The sequence below is a fragment of the Lepidochelys kempii genome, chromosome 8 (genome assembly GCF_965140265.1).
Source record: "Lepidochelys kempii isolate rLepKem1 chromosome 8, rLepKem1.hap2, whole genome shotgun sequence".
Lineage (NCBI taxonomy): Eukaryota > Metazoa > Chordata > Testudines > Cheloniidae > Lepidochelys > Lepidochelys kempii.
In genome coordinates this window covers 92,854,142-92,872,735 of record NC_133263.1, presented here as the reverse complement: position 1 = coordinate 92,872,735, position 18,594 = coordinate 92,854,142, and the positions used below count along the sequence as shown (strand labels likewise).

The 18,594-nt window shown below is 41.3% G+C and overlaps 1 protein-coding gene across 4 annotated transcripts in view; it reads left to right on the top strand.

The window, feature by feature from the left end:
• The window catches only part of FGGY (FGGY carbohydrate kinase domain containing), a 191,948-nt gene that overhangs the window by 78,981 nt on the left and 94,373 nt on the right, over positions 1-18,594 (top strand). The window lies entirely within an intron of this gene.

The window sequence follows — 18,594 nt, the reverse complement described above, 5'->3', positions numbered from 1 at the left end:
AATCATGTAGGTCAAAATGTTCAAACGTTCACTAATTTCCACTAAACTATTCCGATCTTGAGAGACATAGTGGCAGGTCTTGATTTTTTCAAAGATGATACCTACTGACCTCTCCCATCAACTTCACCTGGAGTTGTGGCCGCACTCCTGAAAATCAGGGCCAAATGGTTTCAAAATGTCCATCCTAAAATTGAGCTATTTCTATAGCAGGCACAGAAGAATATGGGAACCTTAGCTCTTGAATTTGTTCAGTAAGCTTCTGACACTGGGGCACCAGCCACTGTGCCAGTGAAGATAATGATAATGGCTTAAGCTATTGTTACCATATTTTGTGACCAGCACCAACCATGCTTATGAAAGCTTTTGAGAAAGACCTTTCTCTGCTTTGTAGTGTCTTCATGGGGCTGTTTTACTTGCTCAGGGCCTAAGTTTAATTAGAATGTTAGCCTTGTAACAATATCTACAGCAAATATTCATTAAAAATCCATAATGTTAATTTACCAGAAAATTTACAGGGTAACTTTATTAGACTTTCTCTGTTAAGTTAATGGACTTTTAATGGATGTCCTAAGCAGACATGTCATTAACAAGAATATTATGGTACACGAATTAAAATATGTCCATTCATCAAAGTTAATCATCTGAAATTTCCTCTAGATTTTTTTTAAATGTCTGGCACTTTGAACAAGTTTCTACAACAGTTGCAGTGTAGTAACATGAAATAGAAATAATTTAGGAATGACTTGATAGCAGCAATGCAATCTGTAAATCTTTCCAGTAGTCACAAATGGATGCTTTAAGTAACATTCAGGCCTCTATGAAAGCCTCCCCTGTATAGCTTTCAACATCTCCACTGCTCATTAAAACATTTATACTATGGTATAAACCCTGTTAACAGATTTGAGCATTTAGTATTTTGAGATTTTTAGCATAAATACAATTCCTATAACTCCGACCAGATGTAGCTTTTAGCAGATCGTTACTAAGCTAAAAGAACACATGCTGTAAATAAATGTTTGACCAGAAAAACTGAACACCTCAGCAGCTGATGGTCTCATGGAAGAATATTTTTTAAATAAATTATTTATGAAGTGTAAGCTAAGGATCGAATACAATATTTATATGGTGCATTTCAAGGACAGTGCAAAGCAATTTACCATTTTAAGTAACTAAACATGCATGTTTCAAATGATAAAGTAACCTTCAATAAAAAGGGCATGGTTGTAATGATGGAAACCACATAAAAATGAGCAACACAAGTATCAGAACTTAGAAGGGCTAAAATCTTAAATTTCAAATATAATAATGTTTACATTTCTCTTTGCTTTGAAACCGGGCGTTCACGGATGAACTACAGAGGAAATTGGAATCTGTTTTTCTCATTCAAACAGAGGAACACAGTGCTCTGTAAGTGGTTCCATTGACTTCAGTAGGACTACTGCTGGAGTAGTGTGCTACTCCCTAGGAGGGAGAGACAGAACCTGGCCCAGAGTATTTAAAAGAAATTGTGTGATGGAACCTCAACGCTTCCCATAAAAGCAGCACATACGGATAAAATGCTCATACACGCCACATATCGGGTGCGAGTGTAAGAGTTACTTAGAGCCAAATTCTGACACCTTTGCTCACAATGCATAGTATTTTGCTCCTTATGCAGTTACCTTCCTTTTAGTGGGGCTATCCGAGGAATAAAATGTTATTCAGTATGAGTAATGGTATCAGATCCTTGCCGAAGTGATCGGGAAGCTATGGCCACTCCTACAAGTTTTATCTAAATGAGCTTTTAAACAAAAAGAACCCCAAAACTGTTGAGCTTATTGAATTTAGCCCTGTGTTAAGGTCTCAGGGTTATATACTGGCTGTCCCTGTGTGGATGCATGAAAGAAGGAAGAGGGAGTAAGGAGCCCTCTGTGTTAACAGAAACATGGAGGAAGGAGAGGAAGTCCACCAATGACTGCTCCTCTGCAACTGAAGGAAATTGATCTTGTGGGCTATGCCCATTAGATCTTAATGGATGGTTTCAGCTCAGTGCTTCAGAAACAGCCATTCTAAGGTCCATGTGATATGCTCTGGGGAGAAATTCTTTCCTGGCCTTCCCATTTTTATTACTGTCATTCCCAGAAGTGCTGCTCCTGGACAACGTACTTCCAGGAATTGGGTTACTGAGCCAGAAACTTCAATTCTCTGGAATGGCATCACAGTTCATGAGCTATTTTTTCTCAGAGGGTGTGCAGGCTGAGCACACAGGCTGATTGCATTGTTTGGCTGGGGAGAAGGTTGGATAAAGCAGTTGGGATGACCTCAGCTGTCCCTTTCTTTATTTCAGTTATTTAAGGCCTTCAGCACTGCCTGGATCTAGCTACCCCTCAGTTGACACTTTGCCTCCCTGCCGCAAACTTCAGCTGGACTGTAGGACTGCGAACCCCCAATAATAGCACTATCTTGTAGTGTGCAAGACTCTTGGTTACTTTGTTGGTGCCCGTATTGATTTTAAGTAGGGAAATAGAATCTACTGTATATAGACTTGGTCCCATAGAAGTAAATGGAAGTTCTGCCATTGAGTGCAATGTGAACACGATCAGGCCCTATGTGCCCTTTAATTCTGTCTGCATTTATGCTATTTCTGCAGGACACAATCCTGCTGCAAGGTGCTGAACGTCCTCAGCTCCCATCGACTTCAACAAACGGAATAAATTCCTGAGCAGGTGTTTGCCAAAGATCCTGCATGCATATAGTTTGCAGTGTTGTTGTAGTCGTGTTGGTCCTAGGGTATGAGATACAGGTGGGTGAGGTAATATCTTTTATTGGACCAAGTTCTGTTGGTAGAAGAGTCTCGTCAACCCATAGGCCTTGGCCCAATAAAAGATATTACCTCACCCACCTTCTCTCTCCCGTATGTAAGGCCCTCTTTGAATTGCAGGGTGATGGTCAAAAACTTGCAGCTGAGTTGCGGACAAGGCATGGAAAATTGTGGGGAACTAATAATGGACCTTATCATTTGCGGTAGTAAAGTCCATTGTTACTTTTGTGTGATGGCAACCTGGGGCTGAGAGCAGGGGTTCTCACAGTCAAAATTGCAGCGGAAGCCTAATATGGCGGAATCTGACATTTCCGCGGTATCGCAAGTTAAGTAGGGCCTTACTTATATGCATACAGTAAAAGTTATGCTTGACCCAAGTAGGGGAACAGGCAGTAGGTCAAGGTATCAGTGCAAACCCAGGAGCTCTGGAGATCGTAAAACCAACCTAGAAAGCAATAAGGAGGAGACGAGAAATGGGACACTGTCAAGTTCTTCTTAAATAAATCAAATTCCCCTAATAGAATTTCCCATTTGCTCTAGCGCAAAATGTAGCCAGAACTCCAGACCTCTATTCAAGGTTTGTTTATCCTAAATTCTTATGTGAACTTACTGTAGTTTAATGCCACCCCAATCCCACGGAAAGAGAGAGACTGGCATTTTACTTAAACACCTTTAATGCGATTTGCTTAAAATCTTATCAGCACTAAACGGTAATAGTCATTTTGTTGTCAAACAAAACAAAAAACAGAGGAAAATTAGCGGAGCCTTCTTTTATTGTTTACAGAAGCGAATTGTTGCTACTGAATGTAGAATAGGCAAACACAACATGTTTTTCTAATCTCTGATGAGAACAATATTACATCCAATGAGAGGAAACTATAGCTGGATAGTTATGACTGGAATATAAAAGTTTTTTTCAAGTGCCCTTAACTTTCAGGACATTGAAAAGAATTTGTGGAAATTACTGTATGTTCTGAACTAGCGCATATTATAAAATGTATTTTTAAAGGGCAAGATATTTAATGTATCCACAGTGTTGCTGGTGGTTTCATGTAATACGCTCCTTTTAGTTTCCTTCTAGCTTGACATGCGACCTTGTTGAAAAGAGACCCTTCACTGCTGGGCTTTAGGATCTCCTGTGAATCTTTCCCACATCAAGTGGTGGTTTCTGCTGTGAAAGTACCAGCTTTCTGACCTTTTACATTACCTAGAGCAGTTTGACTTTGCAGGGAATCCACACAATAGGCTCCTGTGATCACTTCTGCATGTCTAGAATTTACTGATCACATTGTTGAAGGTGTAGATTCGTACATAGAGTTGCTGCAAACTTTATTGACCCCATTAATGTGCCCACTGTAAACGAACAGTAGAAGACAGCTTGCATCAAAACCCCCCAAAGGCACTAGCACTTATCTGCTGTGGTGAGATTGCATGATGAGCATCTTTTTGTGACATTATAAAACCTAGAAAGACATTAGCAATTCTATTAAAAGGACTGTAGTACATGAAAATTTAGGTATTGAATTGTACAATCTATTGGTGGGGGGTGGGAGGACAGGGAAGCTTGATAAATTTTCACCACCATCTCCTACTTCAGGGGCTACTTAAGGGACCAAATAATTTTGTATTGTATCGTAATAATTTATGCCTAACCTTTCCCATCCACCTCTTACCCCCCAGAGGATGGTGCATTTGTCTCAGAGAAGAAAATATTGTCGATATTGTAGAATAGTTATGTCTGTTGGTGTAGTAACTTGTGTTTTGATGTTGACATATTGTAATGATACTTTATAAATAGAAGTTTGTCTCTTCATCTGTGATAGAGCTACACGCTGATTTTACTATATTTATCTTCAAACCAAACTTAACACTCTGAAACATAGTCCTTCTGTCTGCTGAAAGATTATACAATCCTATTTCCCAATATTTTAAGAACCAGCTGTAAATAGAAACCTGTGGTCAGATATTCAAAGGTGTTTAGGTACCTAAAGATGCACATAAGCACTTAGTGGGATTTTCAAAAGCATGTAAGCTGGTTAGGGTCCTAAGTCTTATTGATTTCAGTGTGAGGTGCCTAACCTGGTCAGGTGCTTTAGAAAATCCTGCTAGGTGCTTAAATACCTCTGAAAATCTGGACCTTGCGCAAGTCACTCGTCCGCTTTTCAGCCCAGCTATAGAATAGCATGAAGAGCAGGACTTCACTGAAAACCAGATTTTCCAAGAGAGCTGACTTCTCCCAGATAAACTAGACCACTGGGGGAAAAGAATGCTTAGAGAGGGATACTTAACAGTAGCTCCTGGAATCAAGGGATACTGAACCATGAAACGTAAGAGAGATATTAATCCTTTGTAATCTGGACCCATGTCAGGTAACTGGGTCCATGAAATAAAGACCAGCATCTTTTGTATGTAACCTATTTATCACAGATAGTATCCATAGACTTTAAGTCCTGAAATTAACATGTTTATAAAGATGATTGTTGCATAACACCAATGTCATCATCTACGTAGGATATTAGGAAAGGAATGGGGTCTTGTGGTTAAAACATAGGACTGGGAAACCTGGAGATTTTAGTTTTATCCTTGACATTACTCCAAGCTTCCCTTGGGCAGGTTACTTAACTTATCTCGGCCTCTGTTTCCTCATCTGTAAATACAATAGTAATACTTCTTCGAAGGGATCATCCTGGGTTTCACCAGCCTAGACTGAGAGTGGGAGAATTCATTCATCTCTTAGATTTTTGACCCTGCAGGGTATAGTGTGAGCCAGGATCCCTACTGACCATTATGCTTTCCTGTATATAAATCCCATCCTCCAAATGCTCCACCCAATTCCTTTGTGACTGTGGTCAGCAGAGGAATGCCCAGTCCTCCACGATTTCAGCACTGCATCAGCCTGTCTCCACGGTCACTTTCTGTCATTTTTAACCATGTCCAGCTGATTCTCAGATGGTTTTTGAGTTGACGCGAAAGCTTTTTTTTTTTTTTCCCCCGGTGCTCCCTGCCTATTTTTTAAGTGCTGCGGTGCTTGGGCTCATCAGTGTGAAACTATGCCTCTGTGTTTCAGTGCAAAGCCTGGCACACTGCAGCCCTTCCTTGGCATTTTGGCACTCAACTTCAGAGCTTTGGAGTTTTTTAACCTCAGTGCTTTGATGCATAGCCTTGGACACTTTGGCTCACTGCTTTGGCACACTGCCTTTGGGATCCTTGAATAGAAGGATCCACAGAAGAGCAAAGCAGGGTAGGTGTTTTTCTAAAAGTCATGCCATCCAAAGTTATTTCATTTGCAGCACTTGCTCTTAGACTGAGAATAAATACAGCTTTGGGCATACACAAGAGAGCTCGCACCCTCAGTGACTGAAGCTGTTTTCTCACTGTGTACAAGTTAAAAAAGCTTGGAGCTAAATTTTCAACCACAGGTGCCTAAGGGCTTATCTACACCATGTGGCAAAGGGCACCAGAGGGGTTTGATTTGTAAAGCTTGCTTACATGCTAACTGTCCCATCCTGGTGCGCTCTAAAAGGTACCCAATTTGCATTAATGTACCTTCTTAGCGCACACAAGCAGGGTCTATGTGGGGCAGTTACAGTGCAGTGCATTAGAGTATTTTACACCCCTTGACTGTGCTATGCCGGCGCCATGTAGACAAATCCTAAGTTGTGCGCCTTCACGCATTCAAGTGAGTAACAGAGATTTTCTACTGGTTATTTGAGCGTGAAAATGGTAGGTGGATAAATGTGTCATTGCTTTTCAAGCACCTACTTCCATATGCAGAAATATGGTTATTGCACGCATCTCCAGGTGGTGCTGTTACACGTATTCTTCTAAATTCTTGTTCTAAATTCTTGCAACCAAGTTTGTCTCTTGGAAAGAAATGCTGCTGTTTTTGTTTGGGTTATGCAGAGGGAGTGTCAGGAGAACTTGTTCTCTTCCATAGTCTCTGATTAGAGTTAATTCTTGAGGCAGAGTTGCTCCTGGAAACTGGGCATTGGTGTTGGGCTGAGATTCCTGAAAGAAGGTTTTGCCCTGCTTGTTGGTTGAGCACCTCATTTCAGGACTGTTGTATATGTGTAAACAAAGCAAGTTACACTGAGGATAGCCAGACTCTGCATCACTGATCTTTCCTCCACTGGGAAGCCAACCGAGCCATCAGCTGCCACTTGACAGAGGGATGACACTTACATTAGAATGGGACACTGGTGTCAGAAAAAGGAGAAGCAATATTCATTTATGTATGCCAAATGGGTAATTGCATGACCAGACATATAATTGTTTGTTCGCTATTACCTGTATTTTGTTGGGTGCAGCTTACATGCCTTTGTTTGAAAAGGGGACCCTTTGGATTTTCAGTTTGCTTGTGGACATATAGGAAGGAATACACAGCTGACACACTACCAGCAATGGTACCTTAACAAAAGAACCATAAATAGGGAAGAGACCCGTACTGCTGAATAAAGATGGAGAGCTGCATTCTTCCTTGCATTGTTTTTTTTTACACAAGGGCAAGGACACTATCAGTTCACATTCATGGAGTTTCCTCTTCATTCTTATACCTGGTGGAGGAGAAGTTCTGTTCTTATGCCTCCCATTCTCAAAAAGGGAAGAAAATTCCCCCCACCCCAGATTCAGTCGAGGACAGGGCCACTATACAGAGCCTCTTCATAAAAACAACAAGGAGTCCGGTGGCACCTTAAAGACTAACAGATTTATTTGGGCATAAGTGTTCGTGGGTAAAAAACTGACTTCTTCAGATGCATGGAGTAAAACTTACAGATGCAGGCATTATTATACTGACTCATGAAGAGAAGGGAGTTACCTTACAAGTGGAGAACTGGTGTTGACAGGGCCAGTTCCGTCAGGCTGGATGTGGTCCACCCCCAATAATTGAGGAGGAGGTGTCAATACCAAGAGAGGGAAAATTGCTTTTGTAGTGAGCCAGCCACTCCCAGTCCCTATTCAAGCCCAAATTAATGGTGTTAAATTTGCAAATGAATTGTAGCTCTGCAGTTTCTCTTTGAAGTCTGTTTTTGAAGTTTTTTTGTTGAAGTATGGCTACTTTTAAATCTATTATAGAATGTCCAGGGAGATTGAAGTGTTCTCCTACTGGCTTTTGTATGTTACCATTTCTGATGTCTGATTTGTGTCCATTTATTCTTTTATGTAGAAACTGTCCGGTTTGGGCCGTTTACATGGCAGAGGGGCATTGCTGGCATATATCACATTAGTAGATGTGGAGGTGAATGAGCCCCTGATGGTGTGGCTGATGTGGTTGGGTCCTCTGATGGTGTTGCTAGAGTAGATATGGGTCAAAGTAGACAACGGGGTTTGTTACAGGGATTGGTTCCTGGGTTAGTGTTTCTGTGGTGTGGTGTGTAGTTGCTGCTGAGTATTTGCTTCAGGGTGGGGGGCTCTCTGTAAGCGAGGACTGGCCTGCCTCCCAAAATCTGTGAGAATGAGGGATCATTTTCCAGGATAGGTTGTAGACCACTGATGATGTGCTGGAGAGGTTTTAGCTGGGGGCTGAACTGATGGTCAGTGGTGTTCTTTTATTTTCTTTGTTGGGCCTCTCCTGTAGTAAGTGACTTCTGGGTACCTGTCTCACTCTGTCAGTCTGTTTCCTCACTTCCCCAGGTGGGTATTGTAGTTTTAAGAATGCTTGATAAAGATCTTGTAGGTGTTTGTCTCTGTCTGAGGGATTGGAGCAAATTCGGTTGTATCTTAGGGCTTGGCTGTAGACAATGGATCGTGTGATGTGTCCTGGATGGAAGCTGGAGGCGTGGAGGTAAGTATAGTGGTCAGTAGGTTTCCGGTATAGGGTGATGTTTATGTGACCATCACTTATTTGCACTGTAGTGTCCAAGAAGTGGATCTCTTGTGTGGACTGGTCCAGGCTGAGGTTGATGGTGAGGTGGAAATTGGTGAAATTCAGGTGAAATTCTTCAAGGGCCTCCTTCCCATGGGTCCATATGATGAAGATGTTATCAATGTAGTGCAAGTAGAGGAGGGGCTCTAGGGGACGAGAGCTGAGGAAGTGTTGTTCTAAGTCAGACATAAAAATGTTGGCATACTGTGGGGCCATGCGGGGACCCATAGCAGTGCCGCTGACTTGAAGGTATAAATTATCCCCAAAACTGAAATGGTTGTGGGTGAGGACAAAGCCACAAAGCTCAGCCACCAGGTGTGCCATGGCCTCATCAGAGATACTGTTCCTGACAGCTTGTGGTCCATCTTCGTGTGGAATATTGGTGTAAAGAGCTTCTACGTCCATGGTGGTCAGGATGGTGTTTTCAGGAAGATCACCAATGCATTGTAGTTTCCTCAGGAAGTCGGTGGTGTCTCAAAGATAGCTAGGAGTGCTGGTAGCGTAGGGTCTACACCATCTGCTCAAGGAACTACACCATCTGCTCAAGAAACTCCCTGCTATAGCACAGGAATCTACACAGACACATTCCTAGAACCGAGTCCAGGGGTATTCTATCTGCTACCCAAGATCCATAAACCTGCAAACCCTGGATGCCCCATCATCTCAGGCATTGGCAGTCTTAGAGCAGGATTATCTGGCTATATGGATTCTCTCCTCAGACCCTGCAGAGAAACTGCAGAGCTACAATTCATTTGCAAATTTAACACCATTAATTTGGGCTTGAATAGGGACTGGGAATGGCTGGCTCACTACAAAAACAATTTTCCCTCTCTTGGTATTGACATCTCATCAATTATTGAAAGTGGACCACATCCAGCCTGACTGAATTGGCCCTGTCAACACCGGTTCTCCACTTGTAAGGTAACTCCCTTCTCTTCATGAGTCAGTATAATAATGCCTGCATCTGTAATTTTCATGCCATGCATCTAAAGAATTGTTTTTTAACCCACGAAAGGTTATGCCCAAATAAATCTGTTAGTCTTTAAGGTGCCACCGGACTTCTTGTTATTTTTGTGGATACAGACTAACACGGCTACCCCTCTGATATTTGTCTTCATACTGCTTCCTGACCACATCACCACTCTGAGCCTCCCATTCCATAGGAGCTATTGTTCAGGAATTGAGTTTTCCCAGGTTCCTCTGCTGTCAGGTAACCTGACCTTCTTTTCCTCTGGAGATGGAGTTTCCATTCTAGGTTGGGTGAATTGAACTAGTAATAACTGGTGCTCCAGGGAGTTGCCATTCCACCGGCCCGGCCCCTTTCCCATCTTTTCTAAGGCTATGGAGGCCCAACACCACAGAACACATTGAGGGGCTTCCTTGAAGGTGAATGGAAGAGAAGCACGTTCCTTCATTCCAGGCATCTCTGATCCCAATCCACTGGATTCTGCTATCTGATCACAGAACCAAAAAATCACAAGAACCTTAAATTCTGAGCTTTGCACATGATAAAGAATAGTGAGTAAAAAACAAAGTTTTCTCAAAGTAGGTGATCCTATTTACATGTTCCCTCCCCCTTCCCCCGCACAAATAAGTTACAATAAACTGCAATTTCAAAAACATTTTGAAGGCCTGAATCACAGGATACTCAAGAGTTCTATACTGTCAAAATCCACAGAATTTACAAGTGAGTAGTGCTCCAAAAATGCCAACGTTTCTTTGGCTTCCTGCAATTTCAGTCCATCCCAGAGCTGTAACAACTAGAAAGGGGATGAAGTTGGCACCATACAAAGAGGTACTCTATGGTGACTCGTCCCTGAAAACCTCAGGCACTGCTTTATAATCTGTGAGTCAGCAGGAACAAGTTTGAGAGAGAATTCTTCAGAGGGATTGTCTCCTGGTAGGCTCTGTCATGCTGGTAAAGACACTGGAAGTGGAGAGGGAAGATTTAACTTACTGTCACGCTCTCATGAACCTGCATCAGCTGAAAGTAGGGAGGCTCTGCTTAACTGTTTGGTGTCATGAACAGGAACTAGGCTGAATAGACTTTCCCCTGTAGATCAAGCAAACAACTTAATTCATAAGAAAGCAGGCTGGATTTAAACTACTCTCTTGGAACTAATGTTTGTCTATAGATGTAGTCTTCATTTTTTATTTTTGGGGGGGTATTTGTTCCTTCTATATCTGACAGGTATGATTACATTCTTTCTTTCTTTTTCTTTCTTTCTTTCTTTCTTTCTTTCTTTCTTTCTTTCTTTCTTTCTTTCTTTCTTTCTTTCTTTCTTTCTTTCTTTCTTTCTTTCTTTCTTTCTTTCTTTCTTTCTTTCTTTCTTTCTTCATGCTGTAACTGTAAGTTGTGTTTTAGTTCATATTATGCCAACTTAAACTTTCTCTTCCTGTTAAAAATGAAATTCAGGAGCTTCCTATACTTCTCATTTTCATATTTAGTAGACAGTGAAAGTTTAAATCAACACTCTTAGCAAAACCTTGCCTACGGCAATTACCACAGTAGCATTTTAACTTTTAAACAATATAAGGAAGGAATAGAGTGTGAGAGAATAGTGGGGAAAGTGTTTCTGGAGAAATATGCCTCTTTGAGGAAAAAAGATAACTGAGTGGTGGCATTTATCTCTTGCTGCAACCTTACTCCTTCCTGTAGGCTGACCAGACAGCAGGTGTGAAAAATCGGGATGGGGGGGGCGTAATAGGACCCTAAATAAGCCAAAGCCCCAAATGTCTGGACTGTCCCTATACAATCAGGACAGCTGGTCACCTTATCTTCCTGCCTCAACCCCTTTCCGTGGTTTTGTTCTCCTTTCATTGTCATGTCAGAAATCAGACCCAGTCCTGCAATTGCTGCTCCCTGGCAGAGCCCTTATGAATTCAGTGGGACTCCATGTGGATGTAACAGTCAGCTTATCTGTTATCAGTTGTTCACATAAGAACATAAGAATGTCCATACTGGGTCAGACCAAAGGTCCATCCAGCCCAGTATCCTGTCTACCAACAGTGGCCAATGCCAGGTGCCCCAGAGGGAGTGAACCTAATAGGTAATAATCAAGTGATCTCTCTCTTGCCATCCATCCCCACCCTCTGACAAACAGAGGCTAGGGATAGGATAGGGTAACCATTCGTTACCCATTCTGGCTAATAGCCATTAATGGACTTAACCTCCATGAATTTATCCAGTTCTCTTTTAAACCTTAATTATAGTCCTAGCCTTCACAACCTCCTCAGGCAAGGAGTTCCACAGGTTGACTGTGCGCTGAATGAAGAAGAACTTCCTTTTATTTGTTTTAAATCTGCTACCCATTAATTTCATTTGGTGGCCCCTAGTTCTTATATTATGGGAACAAGTAAATAACTTTTCCTTATTCACTTCCTCCACACCACTCATGATTTTATATACCTCTATCATATCCCCCCTTAGTCTCCTCTTTTCCAAGCTGAAAAGTCCTAGCCTCTTTAAGTTCTCCTCATTTTGTGAGCCACATAAATACATAAAATAATTGGAAGTCTTTTTGTGGGAAATGAGGTTGTGCAGACATCAGAAGCTTAGGTGAAGGCTTCAAAAGGTTCTTTCAATAGCTGATTAAGTTTATTTCTTTTGGATTTGAAAAAAGTGTAATTAAATAATACTTCAAAGGAGAGCTGCTCTCACCTGCATTATTAATAAAAAAGCAATAACAGAAAGCAATCGTTTTAGTAATAATCCATAATTAATATGTGATAAATTATAAATGCACCCCAAATAGAGACTTGCACTACCCAATATCCAACAAAGTCACATAATGTATGATTTCAACAAACACCAGTCAAATGTATTGATGCCATTTGTTGACCCATAATATTCAGAGAGAACATTGATGATGATAATGTACTATAAGATGCCAGGAAACTCTGTTAAAATGCTGTGAAAATGTATCTTCGTTATTTGCAGGTGAAAGGATGGGGACAGGAAGCTGAATTCATGTCTGAATGGGCTACACTTACTTACTAAACCATCTACACATGGCTAACTCACATACGTCTAAGTAATGCTCCATCCATAAAAAGATGGTTATGCTGCACTATTTAACCCAAATCCAGTTAACCAAAGCTCCGTTGTTTCCCTCAGGGTTTGGATAGATCCTGTGCATGCCTAATAAATAAATAACAGGCAGTACTTTAGTTTTTTCTCTTCTTCTTTTGCCAGGAATGTAGGCGGCATACATGTAAATTAGCTGTCTTTCAGTCTCACGAACTGTAGACCTACTTTATTTTTCAGTTTAATGGATCAATGTCTGGTGTCCCTGTAGGTCATCTGACTTTGCCAATGCCCGTGACTACCTCACCACCCCTATGTTTGTCGGCCTTTAGCAGTTATATGGCTCCCATTACTGTAGTAGCTGAGCTGAGATGTAGTCCAGCCAGAGACCTGGCCCATAGGGGAGAATGGAGGCATGAGACATCCCAAACTACAACTTCCATAAGGTACCGGGGCAGCTCAGGCAGACGCAGATTCATGCTGAATTGACAGTTTTCCTGCTGGACAGTTGAAAATTAGAACCTTCCCAAAGAAAACTTAAATTTTGCAGAAACTGCATTTTCCATTTTAAAAAATTGGAAGGGAAAATTCCTAACCAGCTCTAGATAGATGTCCACTCATTAAGAACATTTATGGTAAAAGACATTAATTTTAAATGTCGGCATAGGCTAACTAATGGACCCTTCGCTTCTAAATAAGCATGAAAATTAGGTGGTATTTTCTGGCATTATCCATTTCTCCAGTCCACTGCATCCTATTCCCTTTTGTCCTCATCCGCTGCATTTAACAATTCTTAAACAGTCACCTTAATATATATACCTTTTCTACGTCTGGATTAATAGGGTGAAGTCTGGTGTACGTACTGTGCATTAGGTAAATGTGGGTGGGTATTGCAAAAAAGTTGAGACTATTTATTCAGATGTTTACCTAGCTGTCTGAGTGCCCCTTTGGTACAAACACAGAACAAAAAAGATAATCCTTGCCCCAAAGAGCCTGCAATCTGAGTAATACTCTACCAAACATGGGCCAGGAGTAAGCCCATAGTTTAAGTGTAGTAGGATCTATGTGAATAGAAGATAGCGTTCTTTATGAAGGTCCTATGTCCTTTGACACTGTGCTTGTGCACCCTTTTATTTAACATGTAACTTGCCTGATTGATCAGTCATTTGGGCTCCTGCCTAGCACTTAGGAGACCTAGGTTCAATTCTCAGCTCCATCACCGTCTTCCTGTGTGACCTTGCCCAAGTCATTTAGTGTCTCTTTGCCTGAGTTCCCCACTGTAAAAATAAATAAAAATGGGGATAAGAACACTTCCCTACCTCACAGTGTTGTTGTAAGAATAAATACATTAAAGAGCGTGAAGTGCTTTGAGATCTACTGACGAAAAGTGCTAGGTAAGAGATATGTATTATTATTTCAAGGAAAGATCACTACATTTTACTGATTGTTTTTCAATGAACATCATTTGGAAATTCCAGTCTACTGGGGTCCAAAGTTGAGGCAGAACAGTCCTTTGGCCAGATTCATCTCCGAAGTCAGTGGAGTTAACACCAGATGAAATGTAGCTCTCTAAGTCTTCAGGTGTAAAGTTAATAGAGAAAGGAAACTTCTCCTTTCGGTTTTTTATGCTTGTATTTTTTTTCACAGTTATGCAGCCAAATACAATTAAACACAAAATACAACTGAGTTCTGCAGGTTAAAAGCTGCTCTTAAATGAGTGAATGTGTAAGAGCTGAGTTAGCTGAGGTCCCCTGCTGTGCTTTCCTTTTGTTATTTTTCAAAAGACTGGTAAGCACTAAAAAGTCTGTTTCTGTTAAATATTAGTAAGATTCCGCAATGTACATTTTGCTTACTAAAGTGGACTGAAGACGTATTGTCTGCTTCATGTATTGCGTCTGGTAAATAAGTAGTTGCTGTGGCAACTGCCTAAAAAGGTGGTGGGTCATTGGTACCACATAAATTCTTTAAACAAAACTAGATCGTAGCAAATTCCAGAGTTAGTCTTCAAGGAAGGATAAAAGAGGAGGAAAGGCTTCAAACGGCTTTTTCCTTTTGTAAACTTGCTGCTCTACAGGAGGAAAAAAACCCTGCTAAAAATGAGCTATCTTGTTCAAAATAAAAATGTGAATCAAGGCAGTGCACTGAGAAGGGCTCTGTGTGTCTTTGTGGAACAGTTGTATGAATGTTAAAGAGAAAGTTCTTTGCCTTCAAATAATTATGGGTCTGTTGTGTTAGGCTTAATTTTACAAGAGGCAGATGATTTGCAGAAGTGATTACTTTAAACCAAAGACTGTATGCAGTCTCTTTGGAAAGACTCAAAGAGGACACAGTACTCTCACTGCCTACCTCTGTTTGCAGAGTTCTCATCTCCCTCTCTTCCACTCTGACAATTTGTTTCCTTTGCCTCGCTGAAAGGTTTTACCTGTTGTTGGATTAGAAATATGTGGTTGTTTAGCACTTTTACTCTTGCGGTGATACTTCTTCGCTTCCTAAGCCAGTGTGTACCTTGCTGTATTGTAGGAGTCAACATCATTCCTCCTTGTGGCTAGTGTCTTTATTTCAATGGAAAGCCCACACCTATTGTCTGTGCCTTACACAGTTACCACCTTTAAAAAAATCAGTATTTTCAGGGGTTACCCCACACTGGTTGTGTTTGAGATACCTCCTTACACCTTGTGCTTAGAATGGGAGATAAGCATGGTGACTGGGTGGTATTTGTTGGTAAATGTTTACTTAACTGTGACCATTGTGCTCTTATTCCTTGTGTGTTTTACTTCACAGTTATGGATCCTTGCCATTCCAAATTCTATGTACATAGATGCTGAGCTGATTTTTCTAACTTCTCAGTTATTGTGAGCACATGGGTCACCATTCCATCTCACCTCCCTGCATATTGGGGGTAGAGTCAAGGCTCTGCCCATTCCACACCCACTTGCAGGTGCATGGGTGGGAGAGTAAATTCCACTTTGAGGGATAAAGTCATGGCCACAGGGAGCCTGTTTCGCTTGCACCCAGACACACTATGTAGACAGGGCTCTGTGGGTGTAGCTCACTATGCTTCACTGATCTCTAAGGCCTAGGGGTTGAGGTGGAGGGGAAAATGCAACATTCCCTCATTACCACACTCACTGTCTGTCACCCAGCTGCTGGATGACCAGGGGGATGCTTTCTTTCTTGGCCCATCATCCTTCTTGCTGTTCTGGAGGAACATTTTCTCTCCAGCCTCTTTCATCTCATCCTTGCCTCTGTCTTCTTGCTGCTGGGTGGAAGAGAGGAATTTTTCTCTTCTCCTAACTGCTTGATGAGGAGAAGAAGACTCTCTCTCCTCTCGTGGCTGATGGAGAGGAAGGAAATTGTTGCCTCCCGTACCTCTCTCCTAGCTGGCAGGAGGAAAGGGGTCTCCATTCATCTTATTCCTGTAGCCCCAGAGCACTCTGTTCTCTTCATTCCCCAACGTGTGTTTGGCATGTGTTTCTGAATGGCTTCTTATTGCCCTTCCCCCCAAGAGTGGGAGACAGTGGGAGCTGCACTGCTGGATCCACTTGCTCAGCATTTTAGAGTGGGATTGCTTCTCAAGTTGGTCTTTCACTTGTTCTTCCTAGGTCATGCCACGGGCTATGCCTAAAATCAGACTCCAGCAGAACTGGCAATGTGGGAGTGATATGAGCAGATCTCTGATGCTGTCAGAAAGTGGCTTCAGTTAGGGAAGAATTATTCTTGCTTACTCTGACTTCTAAAACCACCTGGGCATGCTGTGTGTTTAGCGCCTTTTTTCTAAAACACAAAATGACTGTATCTGAAATTCACAACAAACCCACCTCCACACACTCCATTCCAAAGGGGAAGACCATAATGTAGACCCTTCTAATGAGCTTTCTGTTTCAAAGAAATCCACATGATCATTTTCTACTGCTTACATCAGGAAAGAGGATTATCTGTATCTCTAAAATTGTTCCCTAAAAGCTCATTAGTTGTAGATACAGTAATTGAATAACTGGTAAGAAAAGATATTGTCTAATAGTAGCCCTGGTCTTTAGAATGGACTCTAATCACTTAATAATTACATGTTACAATACTTGACCATTCAGACTGGAAAAAACAAATCTGCTGTGGGAGTGAGTGGTGAAAGATTTTCCATCAAAATAATTTCATCCAAGGCTGGATGTACAAAATGAGCTAGCTGTGCAGATTAAGGAGGTGTAGCTGATTCTGAAGCAAAAGCTGTGGTTGTAGCTGCATGAACTTCCTTGAACCTCCTCCTAGCTGCAAGGTAGCTCTGGTCTTGCTCTCCGATGTCTTTATTTTTTTAATGACACTGTTCTGAAATAGAAACATCTTGCTGTCTAACCTTATTAAAAGAGGTGAACACGTGATATACTTGGAAAGTTGAGCATGATTTTTCTGAGCTTATAAGCAATAAAATATTGGCACTTGTCCTCTAGGAATTGGAGGAGACCAGCAATTCATTTCATATAAGCCACCAAGAGGTGGAAATGGTCACTTTTGGTTACTAGTATCATGAGTTGAATGAGTTAGTTGGAAACCTTTTGGTGATCCATATACTTGGATTTTAAATTCACAATATGATCTGCAGACTAACTCAAGCATGAAACTTTGAAGGGGAGAGCATGGGCACCTATGTCGCTGAGTGTTTCACAGCCTGGCTGATGATTTAACACCCAGAAGCTATGTGTTTGGGGGCAAGGGAAGCCTGTTTAATCTCAAAATACATTACACATTTGATTTGTAGGTGATTTCTGATAAGGCAATTGGATACCGTGTTTTTTAAAAAAAAAGGCAGCAGCAGCAAAGCCAGATGTCTTTCATGACTGCTATATACTAAGATTTGAAGGCCCACCACAAAGTGAACATGAGTCAATAATGCGATGCAATTGTGAAAAACACTAATCACACTGGGGTGTATTAACAGGCTCTTGTATGTATGACATACGAGATAATTGTCCCACTCTACCTGGCACCAGTTCCCAGTTCTGGAGGCCACATTTTAGGAAACATATGGACAAATTTGAGAGAGTCCAGAGAAGTGCAACAGGGATGATAAAAGGGTTAGAAAACCTGACCTATGAGGAAAAATTTAAAAAAAACAGTTTTAGTCTTGAGGAAAGAAGACTATGCGGGGACCTTATAACAGTCTTCAGATACGTTAAGAGTTGTTATAAAGAGGATTGTGGTCAGTTGTTCTCCACGTCTTTGGAATTTGTAGGACAAGAAGTAATGGTTTTAATCTGCAGCAAGGGAGATTTAGGTTGGGTATTAGGAAAAACTTTCCAACTCTATGCATAGTAAATAGTCTTCCAAGAGAGATTGTGGAATCCCCATCATTGGAGGTCTTTGAGAACAGTTTAGACATTCACCTGTTAGGAATGGTCTAGCCTGACATTTCTATGATTCTCCGCTTGTGAATTTCATCACTTTCTTTTCATCCAACAGCAAATGACTACAGCTTCTGTCATTAAGGTTATCATCATTAACAATATTGTGTTCTTGACCATTCTTATCATAGGCTATTCATGTTCACTAATATGTACTGTGCAGCAAGTGGAGTTTACCACATCCGAATCAATTGGAAATATAATGCATTCTCATGAAAACCCACTGTGAAAATAGAACAATCTTTTACTTTAAACAGAAATTGTGCCAACTCTGCCCCAAAGATTTGTTGAACTAAGCAAGTTTTAAAGATAAGCCCTATTGAATGAATTTGGAGTTTCTGAGTTAGAGCCAAGGCATTGGCAAGGAAGTGTGTGGAAGCTCCCACTGTGACTTTGTGTGCCTCATCCATCTAACCTGTGGATGAATAAAGAGGTGTGGATTCCAGGAGCTGTCAGTCCTGTCTTACTGCTTTGTATCTAGCTATACTCTAGCGCCACTCCAGGGAAAAAC